This window comes from Orbicella faveolata, unplaced genomic scaffold (genome assembly GCF_042242905.1).
Source record: "Orbicella faveolata isolate gen_17 unplaced genomic scaffold, um_ofav_v1 contig_12, whole genome shotgun sequence".
Classification (NCBI taxonomy): domain Eukaryota; kingdom Metazoa; phylum Cnidaria; class Anthozoa; order Scleractinia; family Merulinidae; genus Orbicella; species Orbicella faveolata.
Window position 1 is genome coordinate 7,485,001 of NW_028301539.1, and position 9,549 is coordinate 7,494,549.

The window sequence follows — 9,549 nt, forward strand, 5'->3', positions numbered from 1 at the left end:
ATTTGTTCTAAAAATAGAAAAATTGTCCCATATCATAGGTGCGCGCGGATCCCAAGACTTACGGTCTCCGTCCCCGATTATGGCTCCTGACCATATCTAAAACTGACTTGAGAGAGATAACCTTTAGTTTGTAATAAAGCCTACAGACAGTTTATATGGGAGACTAACTCTGTTAATCTTCATCCTCGATTGACAACGTGTTATTGGGATAGCCAAAACAGGTTTACACGAGTTACATTTGTTACAAAACACAGAAACTTATGGTCTTCCAACCATATGAGTTGTTGTGCATAGAATCCCTTATGAATCTCCATTGAGCCGTAATCTCCATTTAGCCGTCAACCAGTGTGAGCATAGAGGTATTAATAAACGTGACAATCAACTTGGACCAGAGTTTGCACTTCTGGAAAACAGTGTTCGAATTTTCGCAGGGATTGATATACCGTAAATCCTCGAATTAACGCCCGGGGTGCTTATTTCAAATTTAGGAGAAGATGGAGGGGGGGGGGGGGGGGGGGCTTATTCGAGAGGGGCGCTTATTTAATTTTTTCCAAATCGTCGCCTGACATGATCATTTTTTAATACATCATCTGCGCGTAAACAGCAACATAAGCTGCTTATCGACATAAAAAGCTGATCCTAAAGTTTGAATCGTGGCACCATTAGTACTTGTAATTTTTTTTCCAAACTTAACGTGTTCACAAACTGAAACAATGCACAAATCTAATATATAGATTTAGGCCAGCCTAAAAGCGGAGCTCCTCAGTTATTTTTCGGAATGTTGTTACTAATGAAAATAATCCAACATGTATGAGGTAAATTGCGAATGATTTAATAGTTTCAGCCGGAACTAGTATTATATCAGCAGATCGAGGTGTAAGATGGTGTGATTATGAAATATATAGCCATGATTTCAAGGATTTCTTGGAAGCCACCAAAATTCTTGATCACAGAACAGAACTGTCTTCTGTGCTTTTTGGTGGCATTTCTTGTTCTTTCCTACCATATTCAGAAAGACAAGGCATTGTCATTAATCATTATATTCTTCCTTAGTTAACATGACTCCCACACAAAAGAGGTCTACACATTTTTTTGTTGTGGGGACTGATTGAAATGCAGTGGTTACAATATACTCAGTCCCTGAATCTCTACCAAATGAAATCTCACAAAAATACCAGGCATAGGTACATTTGTCAGAAGAGTCCAGCATATCCAAGATATGTTTTGATTGACACATCAATTAAGATAATTTACAGCAAAATGGCTAAAAAATGCATCAATATCCTACATGTACCAAAGCCAGACATGGGGTTATAAGGCAATCATTTAAACAACAGATTGAAATAATTTATAAATTACAGAACACTATTTCTACAACAGAATGGAACAAATTAACCTTATCGGACATTGCGAATGGCAAGGCTGTCTGTAGAATGTCACAAATTTCTCAACCCTTTCTTTCTACAAAAATGCTAATCCTGCAACTTTGCTTTAGATCCAATTCTCCATTTCGTGTTGGCAAAATATCAATTTATGCCATGTCCAATGCAGATTATCACAAAATTGATTTAAAAGCTCAATAAATATCATTTTAAAGCCAAAAAGCCAATTATATAAAACCATGAGTAAATTATCTCTAAGAAAAACTGATTAATTTAAAAGGCACTTAAAAATAATTAGTTAATATGTGTTTCTTAATAATGTAATGCAGTGTATCTGTCACAATGTTGCAGCTATGATATTACTACAAACAGGATGGGTTGCAGAACTGAACCTCCAAGTCAGTTTATTCAATGAACTTGGTGCAGAATCTATAATCCCATCAAGTTGTCTGTAAATACAGAGAAACCAAACAAAGCATTACAATCATAAGTAATGAATTACTGAACTCTTTTACATGTATGAACAGTGTATGTTCCATTAATATTGGGGATCTCTCAGAAGCTGTATCCATGATAAATTAATTTGTTCCCAGATGCATTTGTTTATAGAACTTTTCACAAATTAACATCTCTGTCATAACAGTGATGTCTGTGTTCTACAACAATTAGTACGCAAGAAAAATACACTCAGTAAGATATTGTTTACAATAAAAATCAATGCCTATAAGCAATCATAAGGACCTTAAATTTATATTTCCTCAGAAATATCTCACCAGGACATGGTTGCTTTGAAAATCTTTGATGTTTTAATACAGGCTCCCCATCTGTAAACTGTTCATATATTGACTGACAGGAACAGGCATGTAATTCCTTTCTTTGATATACAGTGTACTTCATTGTTAGTTGTTTACTGAGTGTTAGTAGTGAATCAAATGCTAGGGGTTGGTACTCCAACTTTCACTGTGGCAGGCTCTGCCCTGAAATACAAAGCAAACTTACATAACTGTTATGAACTTCGCCACTTGCTTTCAAGAGCAAATGCAATTTGCTTCAAACAAGAAACTGGAACATTGAGGGTTACAATGTTTGGTTGTACATATAACTGCACAACTGTATATGAGTTCAGCTTCCAGAAGAAAATCAGAGTTTGTCAGGATAAATACTGATGTTCTTGCTTACTCAATGAATGAATGTGCAGTTCCAGAAGATATTCACACCCAACACCCATTCATGGCCACTCTTTAGAAATTCCAAATTAAAGTATCAGGAATCAAGAGCTCTAATAGAGAAAAAACCTCCATGTGGGGTATGAATCTTTTCTTGAAGAAAACAATGTCTGAGAAATCATTAATTACAACATAATGTTTAAGAAACATCTTACCTTTCAGAGAATTTTGTAATCTACACTGTCTGGCCAGTTCACATATTTGACAAGTTGACACTGGGCATGTTTTTAAATTTGTGCCCTTCAACATCACATTACTATGTAGTAGGACTGGTCAACTAAAAACAGCATAATTTGGTTAATTAATATACACTGTACATTATTAGGTTGAAATATTGGTGTAGATTGTTGCACATCAACAGATACAGAAACTATTTGTACCTGAATCATAACGAGTGAAAAATCATGCATGAGACATTTACATGTACATGTAACAGCCCTCCACCTCAGAACCATCACAGATATGATATGATATTTTTAAACTCTCTGAAATTTCAGATTATTCAAGATTAACATATACACGTACATCATCTGGGGCAACCCTAAAACACTGAATTTGGAAACCGAAATCTGGAATCCAGAATCTGGAATCCGGAATCTGGAACCCAGAATCTGGAATCCGGAATCCGGAACCAAAAACCAGAATCTGGAATCCAGATATTATGAATGATGATAGAAATAATTCACTTCAGCAATGTCTAATAAATAAATATGAGCAAAAATTATTTTGTTGTTATTTATTTTCTTGGCTTTACTTCAGCCACAAACTGTAATTGCTAAAAAATTATTGACTAGTTCTGAACAACCCTTAGCTATATATCTGGCCCGGTTGTTCAAAAGCTGCATAAAGCTATCCATTGGGTACATCACTATCCAGTCAGGGTTACTGATTTTTTGGGTGGATAGAGTTACTCATAGCCTGCGAGCAGGCTCTAGTATCTGTCTCTAGTGTCTGAGCAGGCTAAATAGGTGTCTAGTGTTTTTCTGCATTGGCATGTCACCAAGAGCCTTCATGCGGCTTTGCCACTCACGCCCCCAGCCCAAAACCCATCTTTTGTTGAAGCTGACCCTAGTGAGAGCCCGCTTCTTGTCTAGATCAAGTTGCTCTGAGAAGACTGGTGAGCAGCACATTAACAACAAGCTATTATAGGCTATTGCAGTGAGTTTCTGGCAGTCTTTAAGCATCTTTTAACAACATGTGGTCTGATCTGTTAGCAAGTGAGAAGCAGACGGAAGTAAGTGTGCAACATTTCTACAAATTGTTTTAATATGATGGCCGCCAAGAATATGAAAGGCTGATTTGTCACAGTATCAGTGTGGAAATTGTGTTAATCTGGAATTGGTCTCGTATCTGTTGGAAAAATCAAATTTCATATTTAGACCAGATGGGTTAGCCTTTGGACTTCGAAAGTGGGGGGCGTGACCGTCAATGTACAGGGGGCTGCCACTGACGGATATCCTGTTCTCTATGACATTTTCTATCTTGTTCAGTATCTACTAGACATAAAGGATAAATTTATACTCCTGGTAAATTGAAGATCACTTATTAAACAAAATGGCAATTACCAGCAAGCTTATTTTAGAGACTCTCGAGGTGCTTGGAATAAAATTAAGACGCACTTTACTGAGACTCTCATAGTCATAGCCCTCACTAAAAATAACAGTTGCATGATTTCAACAGACAGGGAATTTTTGTTTCAAAAAAGGTTAAGTTTGAGGTCCTTTTTACTTGGCAGCTTACTTTTTACAGTCGAAAAGCTAAGCAAAACAATTTTCGTGTATTTGAAGAACTTATTTTCTTTGATTTGCGGATTCCGGTTTCCAGTTTCTGGATTCCGGTTTTAGGTTCCAGATTCCGGATTCCAGTTTCTGGGTTTTAGGGTTGCCCCATCTTTAACAGAGTGTTTGCTTCACATTCAGTTTACACATGGCTGTTATCCAGCGTACGCAGACTTATAAGTTTTCCTTCAAAAATATATTGCAACAACTATTGCATCTTTCATTACCTATTCTTGTGATGAAATGACGCAAAATCCAAGAACAAGAAGTCATAAGCATAAAACTAACTTACGTGGTAGTGTTTACAGTTCCTCTTACCGTCTGCATATGCCGTCCATAAACTGGTGCTACCTGGACAATGTACTCATTTTTTTTTCTGATCACACCTTTTAAAACGTCACTGTTATATAATTTGTCCTGAAAAAGCAATAAATGAAATGTTATGCCTTTGGCACTCACCAAATACCTTTACATGATGTATAATGTGCACCATATCAACATTCACAATTCTTTTTACTTTCATTGTAACTCTTTTGTGTCATTTTCCCTCACTTGAAGACTGGACTTCCACATTAGGTGATAATTTGCCTCTGGAATCTCTATGAATTCACAGGGAGTGATAACAATTAAATCGTGACTAATTTTATCAAATGTCAGATTTTAATGCTAAGTTTATACAGTAACTTTACATTACTCTTCGTATATATATATAACCTCTCAATTATTGCACCTATAGACAGAAGGTGTACTGGGGGAAGAAATGTTCTAAACTCTCTGAACTTTTTCTCCCTTACCTGTAATAGGATGACCATTATAAACTACGGTTTGTAACCAACACCAACATCAGGTTATGTATACACATGTATATTTTGTTGCCGTCTGTAATCATAAAAAAATAAAAATTTAAAATCCTCCATAAAGTTCATACTCAATAACACTGCTACATGTAGCGCTGTTACTGGAATTCAATTTAAGTGAAACTGTTGCAACAGCTCTGTCAAAATTGTTTCTAGCAGTTAAGGCAGGATAACAGAATATACATGTAGCACACAGCAAAGGCTAGAGATACACACATGTTAGTTATCAGTTAGGATTTGGTGAGCTTCTGTGCTGTAGGTATGGTGGAAAATAATAGATTATCAGAAATGAAGGTTCCTGAGACATTTTGACAGCACTGAGAGGAATTAATATATAAATTCACAAAAGAAGAAGTTCTTGCCCTGTCCAGTTCTCTGTAATAAAAATATCATTTACATACAAGTCATTTATTATATATGGTTTGTGTTTAAAGCCGATATAATGCACACTCTGATTGGCCAATTCCAGTGCATTACTTACATTTACATGGTATACCTCAGTAAAATCATAAAACATTGCGTGCAACTAAAATAAAAAAATATAAAAAATAAAAAATAAAAAGAAATGCCTAATTCATAACAATTTAAAATACTCAACGCTAAAATGAATGTAATTCTTTACTTGAAAATTATTCTCCCGTAATGCCCATGGGCCAATTACAGGCATGCTAAAAAGTCCTAACACAAAGTAAAAGGAAATTAAGAAAACTATTGCTTTTTTCTGGAAAATTGTAGCGACCAAAGACAATGATGGAACACTCTGAGAGTGCATTCTATCAACCCGATGAGATAAAATTTAAGGAGAATAGAGAATTCACAAAGTTACATCACAAACGAATTGGTACAGGACAGGAGAAAGGAAACTGTACAGCCAGGAAGAAACTGAAACTTTCTTCGACGAGCAAAAAAGTATGCATGCACAACAAAGAAAACAGTCAGTGACATTCATTAAATAAGTTTGTTAATAAAAAATTAGTGTGAAGAAGAGAGTAGAGAGAGAGAGCGTGGAGATAGGAGAATGCTCTCTCCAACTAAATTGTGTATATATGTATGTAAAAGTTATTCTTATTACCGAGAAATGGTCAGGGCAAGAACTTCTATTACACTGTTCAATTTACTGAGTTAATTAGTACCATGTCACTTTTTAGGAACATTTCCATATTAAGTGTAAATACCGCATTGGGGAATAACCTCTTGTTAAGAAAATAGGGTCCATGTACCCCCAACCAAAAGCAATGGCACAAATAAAATGAAATAGCCAATCAAAATCAAAGCAGAGCTTTATTTGCAGACAGGATTGCCATGCATAATCGTCTACTCGACATTTTGGACTATATAAGCATTTCACCAAACCGAACTAATTGGACAGACAACAAAATAAAACGAGGAAATCTACATTAAAAAACACAAGATGCATATCACTACATCTGAGCTCGAGTATCAACAGCAAATCCCTTCTCAATGAAAGGTGACCGAATAAAAGAGAGGATAAAGAAAATTCGTTTAAGCTTGCGGTGTTAAAGTTTAAAAATTATTCACGCTTAAATTGGAATATTACTGAGAGTCTGTATTTTTGTCGACGGCTTAATTTAGCTTTGCAGTCATTTTATTGGCAGTAGCTTTACCAGTCTTCAACCAAATTAACCTCGGAATTCACAAAAGCATTTCGCCAAACCGAATAAATTGAACTAACAAAACGAGGAAATCTCCATACTTTGTAATCACAATATGCAAATATTCACATAGGAACAAAATTAAATTTAGCAAATCCTGTTCGCTTCGGCTTAAAATGGTTTGTAGACCTTCCTTGGTTTTCAACAACAGAAGAAGAAATTTTAGCAGTCTACGAAGCGGCAGTGCTAACTAACTCAGAGAAAACTTCAAAACTCGCCCGGCCGTGTTTACAAGTACGGTTTTGGCTGAGCTTATTTTTAGACGTGAGGTTATAAGCTTAAGTTGACGACGAAAATCGACAGAAAAATTAATTTGTTTACAACTTACAGCAACCTCCAAAGCGACCCACGTGTTATTGTTTAGAGACGAGCGAAATTAAAACGATGCAATTTTTAAAATCTCTTACAGCATGGCTTCAAATAAGGAAGACTTTTAATGGATTCCAATTGAAAATAAGCTTATATCGCCGAGGCAACTTGTTAATTTTCATAGCAAACGCAACAACAAATGTCACTTACCGCAAGTTGGCAATTCAGTTCGGCCAGTGTAAATCTTCCGGGCAGAAACTTGCAGCAAAAGTTGTGAAGACTGAACTGAAGTTATATTTGCGATAGATCAACGAATCAACCACTTTTTTCCGCTACGTTTACTGTTTTGTAATTTCCCTAAAACACTCGGGCACGTTTGATTTCTCTTGTCCATCACCTGACCAAATCAGGTGACTTTTGAATTTTCTTGCACGGCTGCACAGCATCACGTTCGCGCGAATTTTGAACTTGGCCATGGGGAGTTCGGCAGTCTTCTGAATCAATTTGTCGGGTACTTTCGCCTCCTTTCTATAGCCCTCGTTAGCTTTGGTTCACGGCATTGTTCGGTATTATTTCACCTCCTTTCTCTAGCCCTTGACTAGCTATAATTCACGGCATTGTTCAGTACTGTCTCGCCTCCTTCCCCAGCGCTGGCCCGCTCAGTCTTTTTCGCGATCTTCTTCGCTACTTCTTTGCCTGTTAATTCTTGCTCTCTGTTTTTTGCTTCAGTGCAACCCTGTCTTAAAAATATTAGATCAACCTCCGCTATCGTTTTTCTTTAAAAATCCCGCCAAGAAAAATGGCATTCTCCCGCTACAAACCGAGGGTGCATGTCTCTGTCAACCTATTAGCTGAAGTATGGCCGCCATCTTGCGCGACTCAGTGGTCGTCGTCGTCGTCGCCGTCGTGCGTACGCGCCCACGAGCAATACCGCTAGCCATGATAACCACGAGAAAATCAATTCATGGGTTTCCTTTTCTTGCCGGAGCTCCGCTAATACTGCACGACAAAAACTATTCATCCTTTGTCGTCTCATTACTTGCCCAAAAAATGGGGGGAGGGGAGGGAGGCGCTTATTCGAGGGGGGCGCTAATTCGAGGATTTACGGTAATTTTGCTTACTTTGGATAGTAATTTGTTAAATTCATGGCAACATTGAGATATTCCTTGAAGTTTCTCAGATCCCAGATTTTCAGAGTATCATCACCTAATGTAAATATAAAAAAACAACAGTGAGCAAATGAGTAACATGACAAAATCAACCTGCACACAATGCCAGGTCGTCACCAAGTTTTGAAATACGCAGCTCAAACTCAGCAGGGTGGCTGGACGAGATCTTGAAATATAGATGGTGATTTTCACCAGCAACCCCTTTTTAAGCATGCAACCGTGCACTCTTTGGGGTGTAGCAATCACATTGAAGGTTAAGCTTTGTCTCTGTCTTTGTGCTGAGTTCAGTAATCAAAAGCAATACTTTTTTCTGCGAGAGAAATGCAGAGCCAAGTAGTTCAAAAGCCGAGTTTTCACTACAGGTGTTTTAAGCCAAAACTAAAGGGAAAAGATAGAAACCATGGTAACTGCATGTATGGTACCCATGGAAACCACAGAAACAAGGAAAGATGTGTTGCAACAATATCCGAAAGGGGGTGACTGACTTGTTTGGGTTTGAACAGGGAAAGGCTGGGAAATTATTATATTAATCATATCAATTCAGGTCAGTCCGTAAGATTATGTGTACAGTGTGTATGTGCGTACTACCTGATCCCTACGTGCTTTTAACATCCTTATTAAATTGAATTTATTGTTTTGCTCTTACCTCCTCTTGATGCCAGTATGTTTCCTCGATGTGAAAAAGTTAGACGTGACGTGTCACTTCCTAATGCATGAGCGGTGCGCTGTAGATAGGTGGTGTGGATCTAATTAAGGAAAACAAAGAAACAAACTTCCATTGGTAAAGTTCCTGAATGATCATGACAGCTGACAATTAAAGAAAATAACTGATAATGTGACAACAATTTTGTGCAGCAGCATACATTGTGTGACAGCCACTGAGTGAGTACAATGTTGTGTGACATGTATCGTTGTTGTGCGATACCAATGTGGTATGACAGCAATGCTGAGTGTGAGCACATTGTGTGACATTGCTGTTGTGTAATAAAAACAAGTGTTGTGTGACAGCATCACAAAGAGCATTGCATGACACCCATTTCATGAGCCCATTTTCCTTTAAAGCATCAGTACTACTGTGTAGCATCAGTTATGTTATACTGTACACTACTTTCAAGTATAGCTGTGGAAACAGATATCAATCCAAGGGAAAAAATT

At 37.2% G+C, this 9,549-nt stretch overlaps 1 long non-coding RNA gene across 6 annotated transcripts; it reads right to left on the bottom strand.

Annotated features, from left to right (window-relative positions):
* Positions 1–811: 811 nt before the first annotated feature.
* On the bottom strand, positions 812–8,323 carry LOC149116371 (uncharacterized). Of its 6 annotated transcripts, XR_016205399.1 has the most exons (6): positions 7,436–8,298; positions 5,181–5,265; positions 4,705–4,803; positions 2,764–2,885; positions 2,156–2,359; positions 812–1,831 (listed from the first exon to the last, which is right to left on the bottom strand). It is a non-coding gene; the product is annotated as an uncharacterized LOC149116371 (long non-coding RNA). The 6 variants fall into 6 exon arrangements; XR_016205397.1 differs by having other exon boundaries at positions 2,764–4,985; positions 7,436–8,323; XR_016205395.1 differs by having other exon boundaries at positions 2,764–4,803; positions 7,436–8,322.
* Positions 8,324–9,549: the final 1,226 nt, after the last annotated feature.